At 42.7% G+C, this 14,465-nt stretch overlaps 1 protein-coding gene across 2 annotated transcripts in view; it reads left to right on the top strand.

Moving 5' to 3' along the window:
* The first annotated feature begins 2,217 nt into the window (after positions 1–2,217).
* WIPF1 (WAS/WASL interacting protein family member 1) overlaps positions 2,218–14,465 on the top strand; it is a 59,052-nt gene continuing 46,804 nt past the window's right edge. The window contains exon 1 of one of the 2 annotated variants that reach the window (XM_069733177.1): positions 2,218–2,329. The gene's annotated coding sequence lies outside the window, so the exon portion shown is untranslated. Of the gene's footprint in view, positions 2,330–2,448; positions 2,504–14,465 lie in introns of those variants that run through there. The other variant, XM_069733179.1, reaches the window with a different exon arrangement.

Below are 14,465 nucleotides of genomic sequence, written 5' to 3'. Positions count from 1 at the left end.
GTATCTATGACATATCAGAAGATCATTTTCAGTACATGCTTTCCACCGCATTTGTGACCTATTGAGCCATATATTGATTGCTGTATGGGGCCGAGGTCACTTTCTGACTGTTCTCAATGTAAATCTATGGGAATTAAGAGACTCTGTAGCCTTCTTCTGAGTCCTGTTGACTTACATTGAGTTTGCAACCGCCGCTCAACACAAGGATCCGGTAGGTTACAGAGGCACATGATGCTGGAGCGGACCAGAGCGGAGCTGTTACCGGGAGATGATAGCTACCGGTGACTATGACACAACTATAATTTAATTTTATATTATACCTAGCACATGAAGAAATTTCACTAAAGAAATAAAACTATCTAAACGATATAGTCATAATATTGGGCATTTTATAGGTACTATTACCTTCAGAGTAAGTGCATCAACTCCATCAAGTCCAATAGGGTTTTGTCTTTTAAATAATGTACGCAGTTTGTATTGTGCAAAATAGTGACAAATTCAAAGTAATGCATCATTTTGTAACGATGCACCCCCAATACAGCCTACTAATCAAGAAAGGAGGACCCTAGCATAGCATACATTTTAGAATTACTGCTAAATTACAGTAAAATAAGTTTGCTCTCCAAAACAGACAGCGAACTAGAACTGCAAGCAACCAAGAAAGGAGGGCAGTAGACTGTCAGGAGACAGTGAAGACTTTACTTGTGGCTTTCGAGGGGTAAGTAGGCCCCCATGCGGCTGCACGGGTTGCATCAATGGTGTGTGCTGTACTGTTCTAGACCTGTACTCTGATACCACAAGGGGCAACTATAAATAGCTAATCGGGGCTGGTGCTAGATGTTGGACCTCAACAATTCTGGTTCTGATCTTAAAAGGGAACCTGTCACGTAAAAAAAAGAAACACTATTGTCTGCAGATATGGGTGATCAATGAGTGGAACAGGCTGCCACGAGAGGTGGTGAGTTCTCCTTCAATGAAAGTCTTCAAACAGAGGCTGGACAGACATCTGCCTGAGATGGTATAGTGAGTCCTACATTGAGCAGGGGGTTGGACACGATGACCCTGGAGGTCCCTTCCAACTCTAACATTCTATGATTCTATGATTCTATATGGGGTTAATCTGCAGGTTAATAGTGTTCTTAACCTGCCCAGCGACCACACAGAGCCCCGCTGTTGTAAATGAATTCATTTTGTTCCCTGCGACACCGTTCAGCGTCCAGTCACAAGGGGGGCGCCGGCGCATGTTCAGTCACCGTTTTGTATGTAGAGAGCGGTGGTTGTAACAGATCCCCAGCCCTGACTGACAGCCACTCATTATTAGGCCCGGCTGTCAGTCAGTGTCAGGGGCGCGGTGACTGAACCTGTGCCGATGCCACCCTCTGGACCGAACGCCAAACAATGCTGGGGGGAATAAAGTTAATATCCTCCCGACTTTACGCTATAGAATAACCCCATATCTGCAGGTTAATGTGATATGTTCCCTTTAATGACCTTTCCGAAGTATCTATCTTTGGACAACCCATTTAGCCAAGTCCCCTACACAAAGGTTGTCTCTGATACGACTTCTTTGCAGCCTAGCCATCAGCGCTTTTGGGAATGTTTTAGCGCAGCGGAGAAACTGCAGTAACACAAATGTGATGGCGATATGAAATATCCTATAAAAATGTTGCTTTTGGGTGGTATTTAGGAAAACTTAAGCCAAGAAAAACAACACGGTGCAATGCCAAAAAACATAAGGGTGCCCTAAAAAACACACAACGCGAGAAAAGCAGCGGAATGAAACGAGAAAACAATATTTTTCCATCCACTCCTTGCTAACATCTGGATGCTTGAACATTTCAACATATGAAGAAAAAAAAAACCAACATCCTATGGAAACAAAACCTGAAAACCTTGGATCGTGAAGCCGTATAGGGGGCCCACGGACAGATCTTTGTATGTTACGTTTAGTGTTCGTTTACAGGACCCCTAAAAGGATGGGAAGAAGCAGTGAGGAGGATAGTAGTGTCTTTGTGCTAACTTTAGTCCATCCTGATGGGAGGCAGAAAACATGAGCCATTCATTGCCGCCATCCATCCTGTATTGATCCAGAGGCGCTTTATAGCTCCCCTACAATAGCTCAGGCTCAGAACAGCCACATGTGGGAACTGTTGCATCACTTCAATGTTTCCGGACTGAGGGGAAGTCAGAATTCTTTTTTTTTTTTTTTTTCTTTGCAGAACTCTAGGAGAAGTCTGAAAAACAAGACACAACTGCCGGTGACTGGGACAATCCAGGAGAGAGGCAGAAGAACATCTGGAAGGAGTCCTCACCATCTCCATCCTTGCCAGTAAGTGACAACAAGACAGTGCTGGCTGGGTGTGGTATTGGGATGGGAACACTCAGGCTGTCAGATCCCTGGCATTAATCCCCTTTCCTGCTACTTGTCTTGCACTGCCATGTCATCTAGTGCAGAGCAACAATCACAGTCCCCCCAGGCCACACTCAGGACAATCCTCTCTAGGTATTTGCCTTTTTCTCACTTGTTTTGCATTAGTGAACTATTGTGCGCTTTTTCGCCCATTCAGTGCACTCTTCTCAATTTTCTGCTTCTTGAGTTTTCTTTGCTTCTCATGACTTTTTTTTTCCTGCTGATTCGCATTCCGTTAAGATCTGTACCTCTTCTTCCTCAATGAGACCTTTTGCTACTGTACTCCGTAGTTGAGAAATATTTTTAACTTTATATATATATATATATATATATAAATATTGTGTCATTTTTGTTTTCTCGCCAGATGTAACAAGTAATTGCAGTCATTTCCTTTGATCCTTATGCAAGTGCTGACAAGTGATCATATTTTTGGCTGATTGGAGACCTGATCATTAATAGACACGTTTTCAAACTTTTTCTAGTTAAGTCGTTACCACTACTGTAAATGTAGCAATCTTCAGAGACTTTACAGGGTGATACGAGGTAGATGATTTTGGCCATATTGTTCCCATTGAAGACATTAGGGGGAGAGTTGATTTGAGGCCGGGGTCACACGAAAGTAGATTCAATCTTCTGAAAGAATTGGATCGATTATGTTAATGGCACCCTGATCAAACTCTGATCCGAATTACAGGTTGGTGTGATGAAAGAATCCTAGCACAGGTGTGGAGAAGATGGAGAACAAGGTTTCTCCATCTTCTCCATTGTGTGAGAAATCGGACTGCACTCAGATGTCATCCGAGTGACGCACAGTGTTTTCCACGCATCCATAGACGTGAATGGATGAGAGGCGTGTGATTCGTGCTGCAACTTGCAGAACGCAATTTTTTTCATGCCTGTCCTGAGAAAAAACGCAGATCTGCACCGCCACATAGTATAACATTGGTCTGAGTGCTATCTGATAAAATATGATGTATAAACCCTAAAAATTAAAATTTGCCTTCTGCAGGAAATAATAGAGAGACCCTCTATTAAGGAATGGGGGACATAATAGAGGGTTCCCACTTTTATACGGTGTTTTACCTAAATAAAAACAGCTCTCATTTTGGCCAACCTGGACCATCCACGTATTAGATGATCACCATTCATTTAAATGGCCAGCGTTAAATATTTCCCCCAGAATTAACAGATGATCCCTGAAGGTTCCAGGAGTCAGAGCTGCAGTGATCATCACTATATTTTATATATTATCATTACTGTAATATACTACTTTGTTTGATATCATACATTCTATGATAATACCAGGAATTATCCAAAATAAAACAGCTTTATTTAAAGCATGACTCATCAAACAGAAACAAAAAAATGCAGAGTGAAAAATAAGCTAATAACACATGTTAAAAAAAACACAAAAATGCAATAAAAAAAACACAAGTGACCTCATTTTAAATAATAGCTGCAGAAATTCTGCAACATCAAAAACTCAAAAAAAAGCTCATCGTGCGAATGCGGCCTTATGGTTCTGTTCACACGCCACGATACTGCAGCCAAGAGCCGCTCTCTTGGCAGTAACCATGCTTGTGTTCATCTTTTGCAACGTTGTCGCTGTGTTTTTGTGGCGTTTTCACTGTATTTTTTACCCTTTTTTTGCAAAGTTTTCCGGCTGTGGATTACGTCTGCTTTGTCTACATTACATGTTTAATAAAGTTAGTTTTATTCCATCCAAATGTTGTAGAAACATTTTTTGCAATTTCTTATTGCTTTCTGTGGGTGACGACCCCTTCTCATACCCCATGCTTGACCCCAATAGAATAATAAAGCTTATACTCGCCTCCCGTGCCGGTGCCGTTCCCGCATTGTCGGCACTCGCTCTCCCCAGAGCTCCCGTGCTGTTGTTGTGGCACATGACGCCGGCGTCCAATCAGTGCTGGCGTCACTGTCTCCGCCTCCTGTCGAATTGAGCAGGAAGAGTGGAGACAGTGACGCCAGTTCTGATTGGGCGCCAGTGTCACATGTCACAACACCACACGAGAGCCCCGGGACCGCAAGTGCCATCACTGCAGGAACGGCGCCGGCACGGGAGGAGACTACAGGTTTTATTATTTTATGGGGGGGGGGGGCAAACATTTTGATGAAGAAGGGGTTGTCCTAATAGTGGACAACCCCTTTAAGAACAGAACTTTCTTTGGAGGAAAGCTGGCAGTTACTATGGTGTATGCGGTTATCATCTGCTCTAACATAGAAATGTTGCCATTTTTGTGTTTATTTTGATACTTTGTGTTACTTTTTTTTGTTTTGTTTGACGGTTCCATCGCCTGACAGACCGCCACGTCCCCATTACACCGCTGTTGTGGTAGATCGGTGGTCTCCTGTTTTGCTACTTTTGTAGTTTCAAAAGCAGAAGTGGAAACTTTTCTGTAATTCTGAATATTTACAAAACACTTGGGGCTTTTGCTCAGATCGTGTTCAACAAACTAAGACAAAGCTGAAGAATTAGGCTCAGGGTTATCAACAGACTTGTACATCGTATAGAACATATGTACCGTTTATATGTAGTATACACAATGGTTCCACTTAGGCTACGTTCAGACTAGCGTTGTGCGCCGCTGTGTCGGCGGCGCAACGCACCGAAAAACGCGGCAAAACGCACGCAAAAACGCTGCGTTTTGCGACGCGTGCGTCGTTTTTTGCCGAAAATCGGACGCAAGAAAAATGCAACTTGTTGCGTTTTCTTGGTCCGACGCTTGCGGCAAAAAAGACGCATTTGTCGCAAAACGCAAGAAGCAAAAACGCATGCGTCCCCCATGTTAAACATAGGGGCGCATGACGCGTGCGTCGCCGCTGCGTCGCCCGACGCGGCGCCGACGCACACTAGCACAACGCTACTCTGAACGTACCCTTACTGATGCTAATTTGTAATTGGCTTGATGAATGGCAATTTAGTTTGGTGCTATAATTGATGGCTAATGCTTTGAAATAGAATCTGACAGTAGTTCTGATATGTATTCTGAGAGCAGAATAATGAAGGGGCTGACTCCCTGATTCCAGTGATGTGTCACTTACTAGGCTGTGTTGCTGTATAAATACAATCGGTGTTTTATCAGCAGGAGATTATCACTACAGGACTAGGTGGCATGTGCCTCCTAGTCAACTGCTCTGTGTAACCCTGCCCCCAGAACACAGAAAGCAGCTAATCAGTGGTGTGGGCGGGGTTATGCACAGCTCAGCACCCTGAGCTTTGCTAGATCTGCAGCAGAGAAAACAGCGATTGTATCAAAATTACATCATGTAGGCAAGTAAATGACACATCACTGGAATCAGGGTCTCAGCCCTTGCATTATGCTGCTCTCAGTTTAGATATTAAAACCTGCTGGCAAATTCCCTTTAAGGATATTTGTATATTGTTTTTGCATTATACTGTTGCCATTCATAGGCCAAGAGTGGACAAACCATTAGTAGAACCTGTGGCTCAAATGGTAAGGGGGCCGGGTCCATATATTGTTCTTACACATGGGCCACTCTTCTGTCCGTGTCCGACGATGCCATAGGCCCCCCATTCCTAAGACAGGAACCAACAGAGTATCCTTTCAGCCTCTGTTGGGCCTGTATACATGTAAGAATATTATTTTGGCGGTAAGAAATAAAGCAGCAGACTGCGCTTTTCATAAAGAGGCATCCAATATAAAAACATTTATTGCCAAATAGGAGCCTATAAATGACAGATGGCACTATACACCTATACAGTGAAATCCAATAAGCATTCAGCTATTAGGTCTGGGAACATTAAAGCCTATTTATCAGGCTTTTAAAATGAAAATCAAAAATAAAGGGGGATTCCCAATCTGTAGCAAAAATGTAGACAAAATAAGTCAAAGTCTCCGGCTCTAACCCCGTTGATCCAGCGCAGACTGCTTCAGTAGCCTTAATCAATGGGGTCCTGTCCCTCGCTACCTGACTGCTTAGATTTGGATGAAATAACATGTCACCTGAAATGTCTCCGATGTGTCTCAAACTTTTTGAACATTTCCAACAATCTCTTTAAGGCTATGTTCACATTTGCGTGCTGCCGGGCTGCGTCGGGCGCAGCCGCGGCGACGCATGCGCCATGCGCCCCTATATTTAACATGGGGGCGCATGGACATGCGTTTGCATGCGTTTTGCGACACATGCGTCTTTTTTGCCGCAAGCGTTAGGGTGCAGAGGACGCAGCAAGATGCATTTTTTTGCGTCCAAAATCCAGCAAAGCAAAACTATGCGTTTTGCATGCGTTCTTGTTTGCGTTGTGCGTTGCGTCGCCGACGCAGCAGCGCACAACGCAAATGTGAACGTAGCCTAAGCCTGAACATTGGGGTATGGTATTCGTGAAAAAATTGAGTCATGTCAATACAACTCAATGAGGCGAACCATATCGATTTTCAAACCACAGCATTCTGTTCATCTCACTCTTGTGCTTCAGTCCATGGATTGGAAGTGACATGTGGCAGCTTGTAGCCCCATAGAAATAAAACTTGCACTTGGCACTAGGGCAAAAACATATCACTGGCATGTAATACTGAGCTAAGAACCTTATCATTTGGTCAGATGCTGAAGGGGCTATTTGAATGTTAGCTGCACATTTTACAAATGGAAATAATGAAAAACTTACTTATCTATTTTCTTAGATAATGGCCCGTATTCGGTGCCAGTCCTGTGGTCCAGGAAACTGCCCTAGCATCATTAGTCTTAACCCAGGCAGAGAACTGCAAGAGCGAGCTGTCAATCAAAGTGTTGAGTAGTGTTACAGCTCCCTGGATTAACCTGGTGCCTGGAAGTGAGAGGCTGCAGGGAGGATATAACTTCATTTTCTCTCTGTAGCCACTGCTCCAGTAACGTGACCAGACAACATATTAATGTTTTTTTTATGTACAGACTAACCCTATACTTGCAGGTAAATAGCAATTCTGCCCATTACAGGATCTATTTAATCTCATTCACTGCCAGTCTTCGCTATGCATATTTCCACTATAGCACTAGTGAGGGGCAAGTGGCTGCCAACCCCCAGGAATGGATTGCAGAATATAGAGTACAGTGATTGTTGTTTAATTATGCTAATTTACTGGGCACCAAGGGACATACCAATGCCTGGTGAGTGGTGACTACTTAATTAAAAAATGATCTGTCACTAGGTTTCACAATGTAAACTGTAAACCTTACCATGCAAAGTAGATGTACTCACTTTGAAAATTCATGTCAGAATGACTGTGAACATTTTAAAAATTAGTCCTAGAGTTTTCATGAATATAACTCAATCTCTGCCCACCTAACTGGACCGACAGCTCCTCAGTGTCCCTCCTCCCTGTTTAGACCTCACACTGTTCAGTATAAGCTGCCACTGTCATTCAGGCTGTATAGGTATACTCATGGGCTTTAGCAGTCTGTAGCAGGTGTCTAGGGTTATACAGCCATTCTGACATGGATTTTCACGTAAATACACCAATCTAATGAAGTCTAATAGACCTATTTAATAATGCTAGTGGTATGTATTGTGAAATCTGGTGACAGATCTCAATTGGACAGGATACATATCTTTGCATATCTTGCAAATCTGCTTAGGAAATGAACAAGTCATATCATGCATCATCCGCCTACATGGTAATTCTGGAAACAGTCCCAGATATATTGAAAGTAGAGTTGTTTCATTCAGGATTCATGCCATCCTCCCCTCATTCATTTAAAGAGAACCTGTCAACAGGATTTAGCCCTATAAACTAAAAGCGTAGCTATAATGGCGCTGTGATGCTGATTAATATGATACCTGATGTGAAGGGATCCGCTTAGTGACTGCTGAATACTCACCTTATGAAATTTTCAGAAAATGGCGTCCTGTGTGCTTGAGGGTGGGTCTTGGGGGCAGGGTCTTCTTCTGGTTCTCTGCCCCACCACCAGCCTACTCTGCTTCTTGTGCAGGTCATTGATTATTCAGTGACCTGCATCCTTTTTAAAATTCAAGAAAAAGTAGCCGGCGGCGTCTTGTGTGCAGGACTTCAATAAAATGGCATCGGTGGCGGCACACGCGCAGATCAACATTTCGGCAAAGTTCAGTAACTCGAGTTGTGAAAAAAAACATTCAGCAATTCGTGAAAAAAAATAATTTGGTTTATGTCACCTTTTTCCGATATCCATAATGTGTTCATTTTCATGTCAATAATGTCAATAGAGCGTGGCGAGTTAACGTTTTTAATTACATAAATTTGGGTAGATATAATGTTTTGGTCATATTGCAGTGTTACAGCAAGAGCAACAAAAGCACAAGCAATTCTGGAATTTTTTTTCTCTTTATGGTTTTTACCGAATGGATTTATTACTTTTATATTTTGGTAGAACATACTTTTTCAGATGCGACAATATCAAAAAATGTTTTAGTTTTTTTTACTGGGATCAAAATAAGGGTGAGTACAATTGTTGATAATTTTTTAAAGATTTTTAAAAACATTTATTTTACTTTATACTTAAGTCCCTTTGGGAGATAAGAGCCTGAGACTGTATGATCAATTGTCTTATATACTCATATAGTGAAAATCACGGTCACGTATGAAGCCCAGCCGCAGGCTGGTCTTCACAGTACTGTCACGGCAGGGACGGATGCCTTCAGAAGGCTCTTGGCTGCCTTTACAACCCATGGGAATCCCAGCCCTGCATTGTAGGGTGGAACAGGGAGCGATGGGCATATGCAGCATCGTGTTCCCCCTTATAGATTGAAAGCAGCATCTAACAGAGCTCAGCTCCACTTGATACTTAGAGGTGGATGCTGGTTGTGAAACAAAGGTAACACCTCCGGATATGGTGCAAGCTCAGTTACTTAGCCCACACCATACTCAGGAACCCAACCAGTACCTGTATCTCCCATGTCAGGAAGGGTTTAAAGGGTTGTTTCCAAGAGAGTAAGTTATCTCCGATCTTTGGGATATGGAATAACTTACTGATCTTGGAGGATCTGACGATTGAGACCCCCAGCAATCCCAAAAATGGGGCTCAGGAACTCCGCAACCAGGCTCAGCATAGCGCCGTCTTGAATAGAGTTGAGGTGCAGATGCAATCAGTAAGTTATCCCCAATAATGTTGTCGGAACCTGCTGATAGTCTCAGAATCTGTTCCTTAAAGGAGTTGTTTGACAAATAATTTTTGAAACATGATGAATGGTCTTAATATAATAAAATTATGAAATGACTATCTCTAACCCCCATGTGGAGCGCTGTGATCATTGTAATCAGCTCATCAAGGAGGTGCTGACAATTGGACCAGACAAATGTTCTGACATTTATTGCACATCTTAAGGAAAATTACCAGAACACTCTCGTAAAGATGATCTACCACAAGATATCACATTACAAAACTGCATAGTTTATTAAGTAGATCTCTTAGACCTGATACTACTGATGTGTTTACTTTCAGAACCCATGTCAGACTAGATCCTTATATTAAGATGAGAATTTTATGAGTCCAGATATAGAATGAAATATCTCTCAATGTAGTCAGTCTCTGTCCACCCAGCCTGATTGACAGCGGCAGCTTATACTGAGTAGTGTGAGATCTCAGCAGGGAGGTGAGACGCTGAGGAGCTGCCAATCAGGGTAAGTGGGTGGAGATTGAGATAAACGTTCAGAAAGGATTATACAGCCATTCTGACATGGATTTTGAAAGGAAATACATCATCTCAATTAGCTCTAGGAGATTTATATAACAATCTATGTAGTTTGTATTGTGAAATTTGGTAACAGATTTGCTTTCAGTATGTAAATAAAAACTATACTTAGTAGAAGTTGAAGACAAATATCAATCCAATGTTGATTAAACTTTTTGTTGGAGCTGGAGGGTTGTGGTAAAACAGGAAGGCACAGCAGCTGCTGAAGGATATCATTAGATGGGCTGCATCATCAGATAGAGGAATACCCCACAATGGTTTGGATGGTGCCACGGCAGCTGCTTGGAAATAGACAGCTGCTTTTTCCCCTGCAGCTGTGGATATTTTCTTGTCAGGCATTGTAGTGCCCAAATTACATATAAAAAGCTGATAAAATGTACAAACTGGTTTAAGAACTTTTAGACAAAAATGTTGCTTATTCTATTATATATTCTTTCTGCTGTAATCCTAAATCCCGCGACATATGACTTCCCTCCAGTACTTAGTGTCACTTCTGCTCTGAAAATCCATTGATTTAAAAAAGTTTATTGAAAAACCGCATTAATCCTACAGGGAAATAAGCAGCAGGGCCTACATTTATAGTGGGTTGTCCATTTACCCTTTACTATGATCCCAGGGTGAAGGTGGGAAAAAAAAACAACTTTCTGGGCAAGTTCTGCTCCTCTGTACTCAACGCTGCATCCTCAGCTGGGAACAACGTCCATCCAGGGCATCACAGGAGCGCTGCAGACGAACAGTGGCTGCTAATCAGCTGCAGAGTTTACATTGGGTCCCAGCTGTTGCCTCCTACTTCACAGTACCATGGTGCCAGTTGCAAAGAAGCAAACGTATTAGTATAAAGTACTTGCTTTTATTATTCATGTGCAACATTTCAGCTGAACCCAAACTTTTATTCAGCCTAAAGTTGACCAATTAATGGAACAGCGAACTAAAGACAGGGTTGTCTCTAGGTGGTGTGAACGGGGCATTTTACAGCTGGCAGGGGGGATTCAGCAAGGGGTGCTGCGTTCTGACTCCCAGAAATCAATTGTGCTTGCGTCTTTCAGACACAAGTACAGTTGAAGCCCTGACCGTGGGCACTTCAGGGTCAGGGCGACGTCAGCAAAGTGATCAGGCCAGTTGATCACTGTACTGACATCACTCTCTGGCATTGCCTAAGCGAGATGAACGTCTGTTAGGCAAATGCTCCCCTGCAGCTGAAGAGACCAAAAATGTATTGTTGGGTGAGAAGAGACATTATAGGGAGCAGTTATGGGATTAGCGTAGAGACAGTATGAGGAGTGGGGGGATTGGTGCTATAAAAACAGTATGAGGAGTGGAGGGCATTGATGCTTCTGACATAGTATGAGGAGAGGGAAGATTGGTGCTAGGGACACAGTTTGAAGAGCGGGAGGAATTGCTGCTGTGGACACAATATGAGGAGTATGGGAAGATTGGTGCTGATGACACAGTATGAGGAGCAGGGAAGATTGGTGCTTCAGACACAGTATGAGGAGCAAGGGGAATTGATGTGGACACAGAATGAGAAGGGGGGTTGGGATGGGTGTGTGCGGACACAGTTTGAGGGGAGGGGGAGCGGTGCGGACACAGTATGAGGAGCGAGGGGAACCTGTCAGGAGACAGTATGTCAGTATGGTGAGCAAGAAGAGCCTGTGAGGAGACACCATGGCAGTTTGGGGAGCAAATGATACCTGTGAAGAAACAGTATGTCAGTATGGGTAGTGAAGGGACCTGCAAAGAGACAGTATTGTCAGTATGGGGAGTGAGAGGACTTGCAAAGAGACAGTATGTCAGTATGGGGAGTGAGGAGGACCTGTGAACAGACAGTATATGGGAATGAGGGAGACCTGTGATGAGACAGTATGGCAGTATGTACAGTATGTTAGAATCATTAAAAGTGGTGTCCAAGTTGTGATGAGTCTGCAGTGATTCTATGTGACTTGCTTTAAGTTTCCGGTCTTGACGCTTTGAGGTCTTCTTTGGTCTACCATTATGTTTGCCTTTAACAACCTTCCCATGTTGTTTGTATTTGGTCCAGATTTTAGACACAGCTGACTGTGAACAACCAACATCTTTTGCAACATTGCGTGATTATTTACCTTCTTTTAAGAGTTTGATAATCCTCTCCTTTGTTTCAATTGACATCTCTCCTGTTGAAGCCATGATTCATGTCAGTCCACTTGGTGCAACAGCTCTCCAAGGTGTGATCATTCCATTTTAGATGCAGAATAACGAGCAGATCTAATTTCATGCAGGTGTTAGTTTTGGGAACGAAAATTTAGAAGGTGATTCCATAATTTTTTCCTCAGAATTGAGTGATTCCATATTTTTTTCCCTTTGCTTGATCTAAAAAAGTAACCATTACTGACTACCACATTTTTTGTTGTTGATTTCTTTTAGTGTTTCTTAAAGCCAGAAAGTTTTCATTTGAAATGACTGTAGTTTTGTGACATGTCTGTGATCTGCCTTTTTTCTTCAAAATTAAACAACTGAATGAACAACCTCCAAGGCTGGTGATTCCATAATTTTTACCAGGGGTTGTAGTATGCCCAGTCCTAAGAGCTTGCATTATATTCATAGTCAGGATTTGGCTTTGCTTGCCGTTTCCAGCAGTCATCACATGATCACTCATATGCAATTTTCAAACTTCCCGATTGAGGCAAGGGCTGCAGTATTTAACTGAACGTTGATAGAATCAGGAAAAGAGCGCTATGAATGAAGAGGTGGCTCTACTCGCATGTCTCTCTCCATTCACTGCCTTAGAGTTCCAAAAATAGAGAATACACTTGTCCTCCCTTTAATTAGAGCAGAGTCGGTTTTCCTTGAGATGATTTCCATCCTGGAATTGGTGGATTGGTGCCGTAGTCTTGAACTCTCTACATGTACGATGTAAGTTTATGTGAAATCTTAAGAAAAGTTAGAAAATTAGCGTACTGGAATATTCACGCAATTATTCAGATGTTAGATTTAAGTTTGGCTTCAGAGTTCGTTTTCTGCTGTTTCTATTGTTGGACGCTATGCTTTATGTGTAGAATACAAGTTATGAGTCATGTCTGGAGCAGACAACTCGAGAAAACAAGAATGAATTACTCTATCGTAGGAAACAAGTGGTAATGAATGGGGGAAACGAGGAGGACATCATACTGCCTAAAATGGAGACTGACGTCATTAGTATGCCATATCTCCTCCAGCGTTGGTCATGGGCCTTATGGGGCGTCCATCTCAGGGTCTTTTTTGTATGAATTATTATCTGGTAACACGGTGATTAGTCATTATAGATGTAACAGAGGAAAGACCAGCATTTCATGAGTAGCCAAACTTTCACCAAAGGTGGCCAACAATAGTACAACTAAGTATTCCCTACTAATATCTGTAGATTAAATGATATAAATAAGCGAATATTGGGACGAACACAGACAGAAGAAGATCCCTGTGCAAGAACTATATATGGACCACATACAGTCCAATAACTCATCATAATGCACCCCTCTATGTGTCTGTGACAGAAGCTGCTTTCTGCTGTGGAGGTGGAAATTGGCCCTTTTATTTCTGGGACCCTTGTGCGGCTGGAATAATATGTCCGCCCCTGAATGATTACTCCTTACTCCCATTGCATGAACTTTATCTGTCCATGAGCCTAAAAACCTTTTGGGCTGCCCATTTAATGGATCTTGGTGCTTTTGAGCTGCCCATTTAATGGGTCTTGGTGCTTTTGGCTGTCCATTTAATGGGTCTTGGTGCTTTTGGGCTGCCCATTTAATGGGTCTTGGTGCTTTTGAGCTGCCCATTTAATGGGTCTTGGTGCTTTTGGCTGTCCATTTAATGGGTCTTGGTGCTTTTGGCTGTCCATTTAATGGGTCTTGGTGCTTTTGGGCTGCCCATTTAATGGGTCTTGGTGCTTTTGAGCTGCCCATTTAATGGGTCTTTGTGCTTTTGGCTGTCCATTTAATGGGTCTTGGTGCTTTTGGGCTGCCCATTTAATGGGTCTTGGTGCTTTTGGGCTGCCCATTTAATGGGTCTTGGTGCTTTTGGCTGTCCATTTAATAGGTCTTGATGCTTAATAGAAGCTCTCCCACTATAATGACAGATCAAGACTCTCACTAGAAACTGCAATACGGTTCTGGGATAACTTTTTCTGCATCATGGCAGCAGGCTGGGACTGAGTATATCCACAGTATGCACTATCAGGGCCGGACATATTATATATGCAACCTGTGTGGTGGATAGGGACTACCACCCCCATGCACACAGCTAGAACATTCCTAATACCTCTTAGATTGGCTGTAAAGGACTGAGCTTAGACACTTATCGCATTGATTAGTGGATTGTTAGAGGGACATAATGAGGGTTCTCCATAATGAGCTACTGGAGGGT

Source organism: Ranitomeya imitator, chromosome 7 (genome assembly GCF_032444005.1).
Source record: "Ranitomeya imitator isolate aRanImi1 chromosome 7, aRanImi1.pri, whole genome shotgun sequence".
Classification (NCBI taxonomy): domain Eukaryota; kingdom Metazoa; phylum Chordata; class Amphibia; order Anura; family Dendrobatidae; genus Ranitomeya; species Ranitomeya imitator.
The sequence above is the reverse complement of the archived record's forward strand: the minus strand, read 5'-3'. Positions and strand labels throughout refer to the sequence as shown.